Source organism: Arachis hypogaea, chromosome 5, assembly GCF_003086295.3.
Source record: "Arachis hypogaea cultivar Tifrunner chromosome 5, arahy.Tifrunner.gnm2.J5K5, whole genome shotgun sequence".
In the NCBI taxonomy this organism is placed as follows: Eukaryota; Viridiplantae; Streptophyta; class Magnoliopsida; order Fabales; family Fabaceae; genus Arachis; species Arachis hypogaea.
In genome coordinates this window covers 80,181,885-80,196,579 of record NC_092040.1, presented here as the reverse complement: position 1 = coordinate 80,196,579, position 14,695 = coordinate 80,181,885, and the positions used below count along the sequence as shown (strand labels likewise).

The 14,695-nt window shown below is 45.8% G+C and overlaps 1 non-coding gene across 1 annotated transcript; it reads left to right on the top strand.

Annotated features, from left to right (window-relative positions):
* The first annotated feature begins 235 nt into the window (after positions 1-235).
* On the top strand, positions 236-339 carry LOC112805029 (small nucleolar RNA R71). Its single transcript, XR_003203642.1, has one exon. It is a non-coding gene; the product is annotated as a small nucleolar RNA R71 (small nucleolar RNA).
* The last annotated feature ends 14,356 nt before the right edge of the window (positions 340-14,695 follow it).

Genomic DNA, 14,695 nt, shown 5'->3' with positions numbered 1-14,695 from the left:
CACCTTGTTTTGGGCTAAAATTGTATCAACATGGTTCAGCTCCATGACTCCCTTAGTGTTGTGTCTCTCTGAAGCATAGTAGTACTCATTCTCAGCCACTGTCTCAATCACTTCAATGGCTTCTTCCACAGTCTTTTTCCTGTTCAATGAACCTCCTGATGAATGGTCTATAGCCTTCCTTGATTCATAAGAAAGTCCATCATAGAAAATATGCAATTGCACCCAGTCATGGAACATGTCTGGTGGGCATTTCCTTGTCAAATCCTTGAACCTCTCCCATGCCTCGTAGAGAGTTTCACCATCTTGTTGTCTAAAAGTCTGAACCTCAGATCGAAGCCTATTGACCTTTTGTGGGGGGTAGAAACGTGCCAGAAACTTGCTTTCCACCTCATCCCAGGTTGTTAGGCTCCCCCTTGGGAATGATTCCAGCCACTTAGCTGCCTTGTCCCTAAGTGAAAATGGGAACAAGAGCAGTTTATAGGCATCTTCCTGGACTCCATTGGACTTCACAGTGTCGCAAATTCTCAGGAATTTTGTGAGATGTTGGTTTGGATCTTCATTAGCACTCCCACCAAATGAACAATGATCCTCCACCAGTGATATTAGCTGTGGTTTGAGTTCAAAATTGTTGGCCTGAATGGGTGGTTTCTGAATGCTGCTACCACAATTCCCAGAGGTTGGGTTTATGTATGAACCAAGAACCCTCCTCTCGGGAATGGCATTGTTTCCATCAGCTCTCTCATGGTTGTGAACTTCTCTATCCATGTTGAGATCTAGAGCTTCCTCAAAATTGTCCTCAGATTCTCCTTCAGATTCTTCTTCTCCCAGTACTCTCTTCCCTCTTGCTTCCCTTCTAAGTTTATGAAGGGTCCTTTCTGGTTCGGTATATGGAGGAGTTGATATCTCTCCTCTCCTACCTGTCATACAAGAACACAGCACAAGCAACAAACAAGTGAAATACTCTTGGTTAATGGAAGAGTATGGTTAGAGCAGTTGAGGAATTAATTCAAATAGTTAGTCGGTCAGTGAGTTAGTTGCTTGAATTTAAAGGCATAAAGAAAGAAAGCAAGTAACAGAGTGCAGAAATTAAAATTCAACAAGTAACTTGAACTGAATTAACAAAACAAGAAAAATGCTCAATCTAGTTAACTTCCAATTTGAGAATTGTCAATCAAAAACCAATCCCCGGCAACGACGCCATAAACTTGATGCTACGATTTTAGGAAATTGCACGATCGGCAAAAATTCCTTCCGGCAAGTGCACCGGTTATCGTCAAGTAAAAACTCACAATAGAGTGAGGTCGAATCCCACAAGGATTGGTTGAGTGAGCAATTCGGATTAGAAGTGTGTTCTAGTTGAGCGGAATCAAGATTTAGATGAGAATTGCGGAATCTTAAATTGCATGAATTAAAGAGCGAGAAGCTAAATTGCTGAAATTAAAAAGGGATCGGGGTGATTGCATGAATTTAATTGCAGAATGTAAAGAGAAAGTGTAGATCAGAAATGGGGAATTCATTGGGTTTCAGGAGATATTGAGATCTCCGAATCAAAACATTTTTATCCCTTCCTCAACCAATGCATTCATTGAATTTTGCTTGGCAATCTTATATGATTGGATCCCAATCCCTTGGCTCACCAATTCTCTCTAAAAACAAACAAATTCCCAATCCCTTGGTTTAAATGTTCATAAGAAGAGATGATGCTTGATCACTGATTATACCATACAGTTTCATGAACCACAATTTGGTAGGATTACATGTCACAATATCCATCCAAACCCCAATCCAATTCACTGTGAGAAAGCTTCTCTAGCATGAATCCTCCATTCCTTTCCCAAGGTTCCGAAGGATTCCAATTATGGATAGTTTCTTTCCCAAGACAACTAACCAATGGAATTAGATCGAGAAGCTTTCTAACAAAATTCAAGAGAAAAGATTGAAGAAGAAGATAAAAACTATTATTGATTCATTGAATTACAATAGAGCTCCCTAACCAATGAAAGGGGTTTAGTGAGTCATAGCTCTGAATTCAATTACACAAAGTATCAAAACAAAAAAAAAATGATCCAAAAGTTCTTACTAACTTAAATTCTATCCTATTTATACACTTTCTAAATTGAGCTTCTGTTGTGTTTCTTGGGCTTTGAGGCCTTTCCCTGATTTCCTTTTGCTTTGGGTTTATGATCCATAATCCTGATGAGGCTGCTGATCCAATTCTGTAACATTCATTGAGCCAACTTAGTGATAATCAAGTAATGACACATGACTCAACAAATTGAAATTCCAAACTCATCAATTCTTCAGGCCCAATCCCATAAACCATGATATTCAATTGGGTTTCATACCAGAGTACGTTTAAGTTAATGTTTGTGCTCAAATGCTAACTTAAACTGCAATATCTTTGGCCCAGAAACCTTTTCAATAGTGGCGTTTAAGTTGTAGTTTAAGCATCAGTTTAAGGTTAAACTGAAGCTTAAACGTGGAAATGGAAGAAAGCAACCCAGGAGTGTGAAATCTCGACCACGTTTAAGCTTCAGTTTAAGGTTAAATTGAAGCTTAAACGTGGAAATGAAGAAAGCAACCCTGGAGGAGAATTTGGTCGAACACGTTTAAGCTTCAGTTTAAGGTTAAACTGAAGCTTAAACGTGGAAATGAAGAAAGCAACCCTGGAGGGTGGAATGGTCGAACACGTTTAAGCTTCAGTTTAAGGTTAAACTGAAGCTTAAATGTGGAAATGAGAAAGCAACCCTGGAGGAGAAAAAATAGTCGAACACGTTTAAGCTTCAGTTTAAGGTTAAACTGAAGCATAAACGTGGAAATGAGAAAGCAACCCTGGAGGAGAAAAAATAGTCGAACACGTTTAAGCTCCAGTTTAAGGTTAAACTGGAGCTTAAACGTGGGAATGCTCCCTAGTGCATTTCTCAATTCTGGCGTTTAACTTCCAGTTTAAGGTTAAACTGGAGGTTAAACGCCACTTTCAGCTTTTCCTGATTTTGGCGTTTAAGCTCCAGTTTAAGCTTAAACTGCTTAAACTGGAGCTTAAACTGGAGCTTAAACTGGAGCTTAAACTCCACATGTGATATTCAAGCTTCCTTTATTGATTTTGTTGCTTCCTTGCCTAACCTCTTCTTCCCTGAAATCATCCAACCAACTGCATCAAAGTCTTGCAAAATTTCATGAGAAATCTTCCATTCATAGCATTCAAGTAATATAACTAAAAACTCATGAAATTTGCATCAAAATCATACTGTTTGGATGGTTCATTGCTTTGTTATTCATTTAACCATTCTTGATTACTTTAAGCTCAAGAAAATGCATAAAACAACTAAAACTAACAGAAAAATGCTAGTGAAACTAGCCTAAGATGCCTTGGCATCACATAATGGAGCCGATAGTTCCTCTATCCGTCACAAATTTCATTGCTAGGAATTTGGTACATATTACGGCTGAAAATTTGTTGATAGTTTTCCTTCTTAGGATGATGTTGTTGGCCATGGAGTCTCTGAAGACTACAAAATCTGCCATAACCGACCTCCTGGCGTCACCTGCTCCAAGAAAGATTGGGAGAGCAATCATTCCATCGGGCTTTATGTAGTTATCGCTTAGCCTTATGACCCCTTGCTAGTGACTCTTGAGGTCAGACTCCCTGAGTCCCATGGCATCGAACATGTTCCTGAATAGAATGTTGGAGTCAGCCCCAGTATCAATGAGGATTCGCCTGACCAACCTGATCCCAACCATTGTCGAGATTACCATGGGGGGGTTAGGGAGGTTGTGGAACCACTGATCCTCTGGACCGAAGGAAATCATAGGGGGCATCTGCTTGAAGTGGTGGGATCTCCTGTCGAGATAGAGAGGATCCGGGTATCCTTTTTTGCTGTTGACTAGGATTTTGAGGGAGGGGGTATCGCGCCCGACCACAACGTTAGCCACAAACGTTGGAGGGTTGTTGGTATTCCCTGTGGGGCTCTTGTCTTGCCTTGACAGCCCGGCTACGATCTTCTTCTGAGCACTCCCGTTCTCGTCTCCTTGGTTCTCGGATAAGTCGGGAGAAGTCACTCAACTTTCCTTCCCGGATTGCCTGTTCTAAAGCATTTTTGAGGTCAAAACAATCTTGGATCTTGTGACTGAAACCCTTGTGATAATCACAGTAGAGGCTTTTGTTGCCTCCCGTTCTCTCTTTCAGTGGTCTGGGTCAGGATATGATTCCCTTGTCTGCAATTTACTGGTATCCTTCCACTATGGGCGCCGTAAGTGGCGTGTAGTTTGTGAACCTCCCTACTTGTGGGGGTTGCCTAGGTTGGTTGGCTAAGGTTCCGTCCCTGGGGGCTTCTTTGTATCTGTCTACCTGGGGGGCCTGCCGAGCTGAGGGATTTGGGAGCTGCCATTTGTTGGCCGCTACAACCTGACTGACTTCCTCATCATTGATGTATTCTTTGGCCACGCTTTGGATTTCCTGCATGGTCCATACAGGTTTAGTTGTGAGGTACTTTCGAATGTCCTCGTTTAGCATGCCGTTTGTTAGGCAAAGACTAGCAACCGAGCCCGTTGAGGCCGTCGATTTCCAAGCATTCGTTATTGAACCTGTCCAGAAACTTTCTGGTCGATTCCCCGGGTTTCAGGGTGACCCCTAGCATGTTAATTAGGTGTTTTGCCTTGGCTATGCGTGTTGTTAACCGAGCTAGGAAACTTTGAGAGTTGTTGACGAAGGCCGTGATGGATCCTTGTGGGAGTACATTGAACCATCGGATCACTGGGCCGGCCAGCGTCACGGGGAATGCTCGGCATCTGACCACATCACCTACTCCTTCCAAATTCATTCTCGCTTCAAAGGCTGTGAGGTGCTCTTGCGGGTCCTTCGTCCTATCGTACCTCATGTCCGTTGGCTTGTCGAAATTCCTCGGAAGCCTAACCATGAGGATCGAGGGGTGGAAAGGGGTTCCTCCCATGATGACGGGTTCCAATCGTTTCTTGGCTTTCCCTTTTTGGGACTCCCCGTGGCTCTCAAACCTGTCTTGGGTAGGTCGGGAGGTCGCTTGAGTGTGTGCTTCATCTTTGCGTCTTGTTGGGCTCTTTTCTCGGCTCTCATGCCTTCGGGAGGGGGAGCGGGTACGGGTGAGGGATTGGCTGGCCTCGCCGTGGGAGTGGCTGACGTCCCCATGGGATCGGCTCCTCGCAGCCAGCTGCTGCTCAAGGTTTTGTACCCTGTGTCTGGGTTCCTGTATGATCTTGGCACTTTCGGCTCCCATCCCTCTAAAGGGACATCTTTTGGGGGTGTTGGTGCAGATCGGTTGGTTTGGCTGAATGAAGGATCATGGGTGCTCGGCGGGGCGAGTCGTCGAACTCACCCTACTCAGGCAGGCCCCTTCTCCTTCGCGAAGCTCCTCCGAGGTGGGGAGCCGCTTCATGTCTATTGCAGGGTCCCCACAGACGGCGCCAATGTTCGTTACCTTGCGATCTCGAGTGCTTGGGGGGAGAGGTGAGTGAGCGGGATCCCGGGTGGATATGGAGCCGGCGTGGAGATGTGAACGGATGGTTGATGATGCCAGAGGAGAAGAATATGGGGTGGTGGCCACCTGCAAGGACACTCTGACGATTAAGTTAGTGTCTGTACGAGGTGATAGCCAAATTAGGTAAGATATGACGTACCTCGGGGGGAGAGCTGACCTCTCCCCTTATATACTGTGCTGGGAGGGCCCATGAATGACCTAACCCATTTGCCAAGAGGCTGTTGTGAGCTATCCTGGCCCACATGGGGGGCGCAGGTCATTCCGGACTTCAGGTCGGGGCATCGGGTGCTGCCCCGAGGATGCCGACCCGACCAATGACCTGGGTCGGGTGTTAGGACCTGACCCGTCGGACTCTTCCTGTCGTGAGTGGTTTGGGCCTGGGTCAGGGGTGGTGCCCCGACCCGATGGCTGGTTGGGCTAGACTCTTACCGGTCCATAGCAATAATAAAAGAGGATTAAGAGAAAAAAAAGGAGAAAAAGAAATTAAAAAAGACAGGAGTGGCGGCAACGACGATAGTGAGGTTAAAGAAACAAGCGTGCAAAAGAAGAAGATAATAATGATAATGACGAAGGAGGAGGAAGAAGAAGAAGCACACGGACTGGATTAAAAACTTGGTTCAAAAAATGCTTGGACACCTAGTATTTTTCTTATTTTTTATTGTATTACACATCTCGTTTACGAAGGACCCATGTACATAAGTATGTCATTTACACTGTAAGTGGTGCACGAAATTATGATCTCAATGGCGCCAACATCTTGGTACGCACAATTGTAATCTCAACTCTTTTCTCGCACAACTAACCGGCAAGTGCACTGGGTCGTCCAAGTAATAAACCTTACGTGACTAAGGGTCGATCCCACGGAGATTGTCGGCTTGAAGCAAGCTATGGTCACCTTGTAAATCTTAGTCAGGCGGATTCAAATGGGTTATGGAGTGATAAACCCATATTTTATGATATATTTTGTGCTTAATCTGAGTGATTTATTCAATCCTTCACCCACTTATTCATATTAATTGTATGGTTTTACTTTTCCTTCCTTTTTATGTGATGTATGTGAAAAACATGTTTCCTATGCTTTAAAATTAATTATTTTAATTATCTTTATTTCCATTCGATGCCGTGATTAGTGTCTTGAGTAGTTTTAGATCTTCTAAGGTAGAATGACTTAAAGGATGGAAAAGGAAACGTACAAAAAATGGAAGGAAAGTGCAAAACGGAGTTTTGAAGAAACTGGCATCCACGCGATCGCATGGATGACGCGATCGCGTGCCAAGAGCGAAGAAGCAGCGACGTGGCCGCATGGCTGACGCGACCGTGCAACTTAAGCGAATCGCATACGACGCGGACGCGTGACCGACTCGACCGCGTGATAAGAAGAACTCTAGATGAGGCGACCACGTGACCCACGCGGACGCGTGACAGAGGCCACGCACCAGAAATTGCAGAAAATGCTCATAGCGGATTCTGAAGCCTTTTTGGCCCAAATCCAAGTCCAGAAATCATAGACCAGAGGTTATGAAGTGGAGGATTGCAACCATTGAGGGAGTCTCGGGAATTTTTAGTCACTTTCCATGATTTAGGTTTAGTTTTGAGAGAGGTTCTCTCCTCTCTCTCTTTAGGATTTAGGATTTAGGACTTCTCTTAGTTTTAGGAGTAACTCTCGATCCCAGGTTCAATATTCCTTTTACTGTTTAATTTCTCTTCTATTTTTGTTTACTCTGAAGCTTTTATTGTGTTTGATTGATGTTGCCCAATTGGCTGTTGTTCCGGGGGTTACCTGAAACGTGTAGCTCGGTCGTCTGGAGAGGCCCGAGGTGGGGGTTCAGGGACCCGAGCTTGATATGCGGAGTGGTTGGTGGTTGTACCTGTAATGACACTCCGATGCTTAAGTTAGCATGGGTCCAAGCAGATATGTGTAGAATGTGGAATGAATGTCATACCTGGGTGCTCCAGTGTATTTATAGTAGTTGGCCGTGATCTTCCCTGGATAAGATATTCTTATGTTATCTTATCTTTTGGGAGTTTTATCTCTATCTTTGTGGAACCGCCTTTTCTAGGCCTTTTCGGCCTTTAGGTTTTGGGCTGCGTTCCTTTTGATGGGCCTTCCTTACTTTATTGTCCGAGGTCCGACCTTTAGGCGTGGGCCTTAGGACGAGGTCGGACCTTTTATGAATTTGACCGAGTTGGAGGAGCCCGGTCAGGGTATGAACAGTGCCCCTGCCCGAGTTCGTCCTTTTTGGGAGGTCGAGCTCGGGCATGGTAGTTTTTTCAAAATTCAAAAATGGCCGTTTCCTGCATTTATTGCATTTTACCGTTTTTCCTCGATTTCCGTTCGGGCTCTTGTGAAGGCTTTATTTATTTGCCCCTTTCCTCCTTTTTCTGCGTTTTTGTTTTTCTTTATCCTTTCCGAGCACTGCTTCTTCTTTCTCTTTGCTCTGCTTTTTTGTTTTTCTTTATCCTTTCCGAGCACTGCTTCTTCTTTCTCTTTGCTCTGCTTCCCCGAATCTCTCTGTGTGTCTTTCTGGGGTTCCCTCTGCGCCGTCGTTTCGTTCTCCTTGCTTCGGAGCTCGTCGTCTTCGTTTCTTTCTTCCAGATTTGTTCCCATGTTTCTCTTTTCTTGTGCACATATGCTTCTGTTCTTTGTGTGGCTCTTGTTTGTTTCTTTTTCTTTATGCCTGGGTTGCCCCGAAAAGAGGCGCCGCCATTGCTTGTTGTTTGTATATGGGGGGGCTCTTTTTTGTTCTCCGGTATTTTGTTCCGGGTTGCCGCGTTTTCTTCGTGGGGTTTTGTTTCTTGCTTTGCTGAATGGGTTTTTGCTGTCTTTTTTATGTGATTTTTGCTTTGCTGCTGTATTCTTCTTTGTAGGTAAAAAAATTTTATGTCTCGAAAGGTTCTTCAAGCGATGTCGACTAAGATTCCATGTGGTCTTGGTTGGGTAGACCCTCTTCCTCTAAGAGTCCCTTCTGTGGTAGATTCTGAGTATTTAGCTAGGTTCCGTAGGCACTGTAGCATATGTGAGAATAGGGAGTCTGAGAGGGATTACGAACTAGTGGCCCCGGAATCCGAGGAAAGAGTGTGCTTCCCGCCTTTAGATAGTTCCGAGAAGCTCTTCTTTTATGCTTATGATTGTTTTTTCTCTAAGCTGAGTGTCCGACTTCCCTTTACCAATCTGGAGTCCGAGGTGTTATGGTCTTGTAACCTTGCCCCTACGCAGCTCCATCCAAATTCTTGGGCGTTTTTAAAGCTGTTTCAACTTTTGTGTCAGTTTTTGGGCGTCTCTCCCTCTATTTCTCTTTTTTCCTATTTGTTTGTGTTGACGAAGCCGGGGTCGGGTGGAGGGAAGGTATCTTGGGTCTCTTTTAGAGCTAACCAGGGGAGGAAGTTTTGTACTTTGTATGATGAGTCCTTTCATGATTTTAAGAACTTTTATTTCAAGGTCCGGGCTACTGGAGACGTCCGACCTTTCTTTCTAGACGAGAGTGGGGAGCCTTCTTTTCCTCTTTGTTGGCAGGAGAATGTAGTGTCTGTTAAGTATACCTTTGAGAGTCTAGATGAGGTGGAGCAGGCTTTTGTGGGTGTGGTGAGCAGTTTATGGGGTCGGGCACCTCACTTGGACACGAAGAAAATGTTGGGAGATCCAAGCCTTCTCCGTTCCGAGTTAGGTAGTTCCCGACCTCTCAGAGATTCATCTTTTTTAGTATTTTGGTTTTCCTTGTTTTGGTGGAATTTCTGTTGTGGTAATCCTTTTTCTTTTATTTCTGCAGAGATGTCTTCTCAGGCGAATTCCATGAAGTTCCTTCGTCGGACGAAGAAGTCTGTGGCTGCTCGGAATATCGAGGCTGGGGAGGCTTCTGCCCGATCTTCTCCGAAGAAGACTACTGTGGGTGTCACTACTCGGTCGAAGACTATTCCGACTCCCCAGTTCCGAGCTATAAATCAAGATCCCCCGACCTCCGGGCCTGCTACCTCTTCTCCGCCTTCGTCCTCGGGTCCTCCTCCCAAGAAACAGAAGACCTCTCAAGAGCTTGCGGGTTTTAATGACAAGGATTTTGATGCTCTTGGTTGGATTGAACAGCATATTCTCCCTCAGACCTTTATTTCTACTGATGATGTATCTATGGAGCATCATTTTCAGTATATGGCGCGGAGTTGTGTCCGGATGGTTAGTCTTCATGCCGCTATTGCCCGGGAGTTCAAGAAATCCCCCATTGGTGCGACCAGCTCCCGACTTGAGAAGGCTCAGTCTGAGTTTGAGAGGATTAGTGAACTGAAGGCTGCTAGGATTACTGAGCTGGAGGCGTCTCTGGAGAAGGAGAAAGCCAAAGCTACCGCGGCTGTGGCGGCAGCGAAAGCATCTGAGGAGATGGCGAAGGCGGCGACGGAGAATTATACTCGGATATATGCCGAGCTTGTGGAGACAAAGGAGAGATTGCAATCTGCTCAGGATGATTTTTACGAGCTAGAAGGTCATGTGGCTAAGGGTATGGATGCTATGTTTGAAAATTTGAAGGCTCAGGTCCGGGTTCTTGCTCCTGACCTGGATCTGAGCTTATTTAGTACGGATAACGTTGTTGTGGAGGGAAAGATTGTTCCTGCTCCCAACGAGGATGAGGTTCCGGTGTCCGACCCCAAAGTTCCGGTTGCGAACCCGACTTCACTTTTGGCCGAGGAGGGATCTGGTGTGGAGGTTTTGAACCGAGATGACGGTGCCGTCAATGCTGTCCCGATTTCTATGTTTCCTCCGCAGCCTTCTGTTGATGTGGAGTCCGGAAAGGACCTTGAATCTCTGTAATCCTTTTATCTTTGGTTTTTTGCCCGGCCTGTGGGCTCTTTTGTTTTTGGATGATTTCTGTGGATGCTTTGGACACCTTTTTGCTTTTAGCTACTTGTAGTAACTTTTTAGCTTATTATGCGGTGTTTTGCTCGCGTTTTGACTTTTTTCTCCGCTTTTATGCTTTTTAGTTGTTTTTGGATAACAACCTTTTAGCTAGCGCTTTTTGAACTTTCCTTTGATTTCGTTTTTTCGCTTGTACTTTTTAGTTGTTTTTGTATAGCAACTTTTTAGTAAGCGTTTTCGAAATCTTTGCTTTCGCCGTTTTAAGGCATCTTTCTTGGATCCGGGCTTTTTCTCGGACCTCGGGTGTTTGAGTACTTCCCTTTGTTGGGCCCAACCTTGTCGTTGGTCGGCCTTTTAAGTTATTTTTGTAATCTCTTTTTATTTGGCTTTTTGAGCCTTTTCAGAGTTGTTTTATAACTTCTCACATTAATTTGAACCTCGTCGCTTTATCTTTGCCGACCTTGTGTGGTCTCTTGGCAAATGATTTTTTGCGTTTTGTCGAGCATAAATTAATGCGCCTTGGGGGGGTACTTTTCAGGATTTGTTTCAATACAAGGAAAATAGAAAAATTTGATTAGTATTAAAAAAGAAAGAATATTTACAGAGTGTTTACCCTTGACTAGGTTGGGTGTCTTTTTGACCGGGTGTCTCATTAAAAAACCCTTGTAGGGAAAAAGAGTACACCTCGGGTTATCTTTTTCTAGCTGTAGTATCGTCTTAGATTGCAGGCGTGCCAGGCCCTGGGCAACTCGTTGCCTTCTAGGTCGGATACTTTGTAGTAGCCTGTTCCTAAGACTTCTGTTACCTTGTAGGGCCCTTTCCAATTTGCAGCTAGCTTTCCTTCTCCCGACTTTTGTGTTCCAATGTCGTTTCGGATTAGAATCAGGTCGTGAATGGAGAAGCTTCGTTTTATTACTTTCTGATTGTATCTGAGGGCCGTTAGCCGTTTTAAGGCTTCTTCTCGGATCCGAGCTCTTTCTCGGACCTCGGGAAGGAGGTCGAGTTCTTCCCTTTGTGCCTGCGGGTTACCTTTTTTGTTGTAGAAGATGGTTCTAGGTGACCCTTCATCTATTTCAATAGGAATCATTGCCTCCATCCCGTAAGCTAGTCGGAATGGCGATTCTCCTGTTGTAGAGTGCGGAGTTGTCCGATATGCCCATAGCACCTGGGGGAGCTCCTCGGCCCATGCCCCTTTGGCCTCTTGGAGTCTTCGTTTTAACCCGGCCAAGATGACTTTATTTGCAGCCTCTGCTTGTCCATTGGCTTGTGGGTGCTCGACCGAGGTGAATTGCTGTTTGATTTTTAGTTCGGCCACCAAGTTCTGAAAACTTGTGTCCGTGAACTGTGTTCCATTGTCCGTTGTGATGGAGTAGGGGACTCCGAACCTTGTGACAATGTTTTTGTATAGGAATTTGCGACTTTTCTGAGCCATAATGGTGGCTAAGGGTTAAGCTTCGATCCACTTTGTGAAGTAGTCGACCCCTACTATGAGGTATTTGACTTGCCCCGGTCCTTGGGGGAACGGGCCGAGTAGGTCAAGTCCCCATTTGGCGAAGGGCCATGGTGCGGTGATGCTGATAAGGTCTTCGGGTGGTGCCTTGTGAAAATTGGCATGTTTTTGGCAGGGGGGGCATATTTTCACAAATTCCGTTGCGTCTCTTTGCAAGGTCGGCCAGTAGAACCCGGCTCGGACTACTTTTTTGGATAATGCCCGAGCTCCGAGATGGTTTCCACACATGCCTCCGTGGACTTCTTCGAGGACGCTCTTTGTTTCTGAGGTCGGGACGCACCTAAGGAGGGGGTTTGAGAATCCTCTTCTGTATAATACGTCGTGAATTAGTGTATAATTCTGGGCGTCTTTCGTGAGTCTTTTAGCTTCCTTTCTTTCGGCGGGGAGAGTTCCCGACTTCAGGTAGTTGAGTATGGGGGTCATCCATCCCTGCTGTTGGTTGGATATATTTAGCGTTTCTTCCTCTCTTAGCACGGAGGGAGATTGTAAGGTTTCCTGGAGGAGACTTCTGTTGTTGCCTCCGGGCTTGGTGCTGGCGAGTTTTGAGAGGGCGTCTGCCCGGGCATTTTGTTCTCGAGGTATGTGCTGGATCTGTATTTCTGAAAAGTGGCGTAATTGTGCCTGTGTTTGGTCCAGGTATTTTTTCATAGTTGGGTCTTTGGCCTGGTAGCTTCCATTTACTTGTGATGTGACGACCTGGGAGTCGCTGAAGATCGTGATTCTCTGGGCTCCGACCTCTTCGGCTAGCTTTAGACCTGCTAGTAGGGCCTCGTATTCGGCTTGGTTGTTCGAAGCTTGGAACTCGAATTTTAGGGATAGTTCTATCCGCGTTCCTTGGTCGCTTTTGAGTATAACCCCGGCTCCGCTTCCTGTTTTGTTTGAGGACCCGTCGACATACAGGTTCCATGAGAGTGGGGTTCCAGGGGTCTCAGTGTATTCTGCGATGAAGTCGGCTAGATACTGAGATTTTATGGCGGTTCGGGCTTCATAGTGGAGGTCGAACTCGGACAGTTCCACCGCCCATTGTAGTATTCGTCCTGCCAGGTCTGTTTTTTGCAGGATGTGTCTCATGGGTTGGTTTGTCCGGACTTTGATGGTGTGGGCTTGAAAGTAGGGACGGAGCCTCCGAGCTGTGAACACTAGGGCGTAGGCGAATTTTTCTATCTTCTGATAGTTTAATTCGGCCCCTTGTAGTGCCTTGCTTACAAAGTATATGGGGTGTTGTCCTTGGTTATTTTCTCGTATTAATGCTGAAGCGACTGCTCGATTTCCAACCGAGAGGTATAGTACGAGTTCTTCTCCTTTTAAAGGTCGGGTTAGGATTGGTGGCTGCCCGAGGAATTCCTTGAATTCTTGAAAGGCTTTTTCGCACTCCGGGGTCCATGAGAAGGGTTTCCCTTTCTTTAAGAGTGAGTAGAGAGGTAGTGATTTTATCGCTGATCCTGCCAAGAATCTTGATAGGGCGGCTAGCCTTCTATTTAGTTGTTGTACTTCTTTGACACACGTCGGGCTCTTCATATTGAGTATCGCTTGGCATTTGTCCGGGTTCGCTTCGATGCCCCTTTGAGTCAGCATGAAGCCTAAGAACTTTCCGGCTTCTGCAGCGAAGGTACACTTTGTCGGGTTAAGTCTCATGTTGTGTTTTCTGAGGGTGCCGAAGACACTGGTGAGGTCGGTCAGCAAGTTTCTGTCTTTTTGTGTTTTTACCAGCATGTCGTCGACGTACACCTCCAGCTGTAGTCCGATGTGCTCTGAGAACACTTTGTTCATTAGCCTCTGGTAGGTTGCCCCTGCGTTCTTCAGCCCGAAGGGCATTACTACGTAGCAGTAGTTTGCCTTTGGGGTTATGAACGAGGTCTTTTCTTGGTCGGGTCCGTACATCGGGATTTGATTGTATCCCGAGTATGCGTCCATGAAGGAGAGATATCTGTAGCCTGAGGCTGCGTCTACTAAGGCGTCGATGTTTGGTAGTGGATATGGGTCTTTGGGGCAGGCTTTGTTGAGATCCGTGTAATCGACGCACATCCTCCATTTTCCGTTGGGCTTTTTTACCAGGACCACGTTTGCGAGCCATAGGGGGTATTTTACTTCCCTAATGAACCCTGCATCTAGCAGTGCTTGTACTTGTTCTTCTATTGCTTGCATGCGCTCGGGTCCGAGCTTCCGGCGTCTTTGTTGGACAGGTCTGGATCCCGGGTATACTGATAGCTTATGGCACATCAGGTCGGGGCTTATGCCTGGCATGTCGGAGGCTCTCCAGGCGAAGAGGTCGGAATTCTCCCTTAAGAGGGTTATGAGTTCCTCTTTTAGGCCTGCTTCGAGGTTTGCTCCTATGTTTGTTATTTTTTCAGGTGTGTTCCCAATCTGGACTTTTTCGGTTTCTCCCTCTGGTTGTGGCCGAAGATCTTCTCGGGCTTGAACTCGTCCGAGTTCTATTGTGTTGACCTCTTTCCCTTTTAGGCTCAGGCTTTCGTTGTAGCATCGCCGTGCTAATTTTTGGTCGCCTTTTAGGGTAGCGATTCCTTTTGCGGTAGGGAACTTCATACAGAGGTGTGGGGTCGAGACTATAGCTGCCAATCTGTTTAGGGTTGGTCGCCCAATGAGGGCATTGTATGCTGAAGTGACGTCGACTATAATGTAGTTGATGCTTAATGTTTTAGATTGCTCGCCTTTTCCAAAGGTAGTGTGTAGCGAGATGTATCCTAAGGGATGGATTGGGGTATCCCCTAGCCCAAATAGGTCGGTGGGATAGGCCTTTAGTTCTTTTTCTTCAAGTCCGAGCTTGTCGAAGGCCGTTTTGAACAGGATATCTGCTGAGCTTCCCTGGTCAATCAG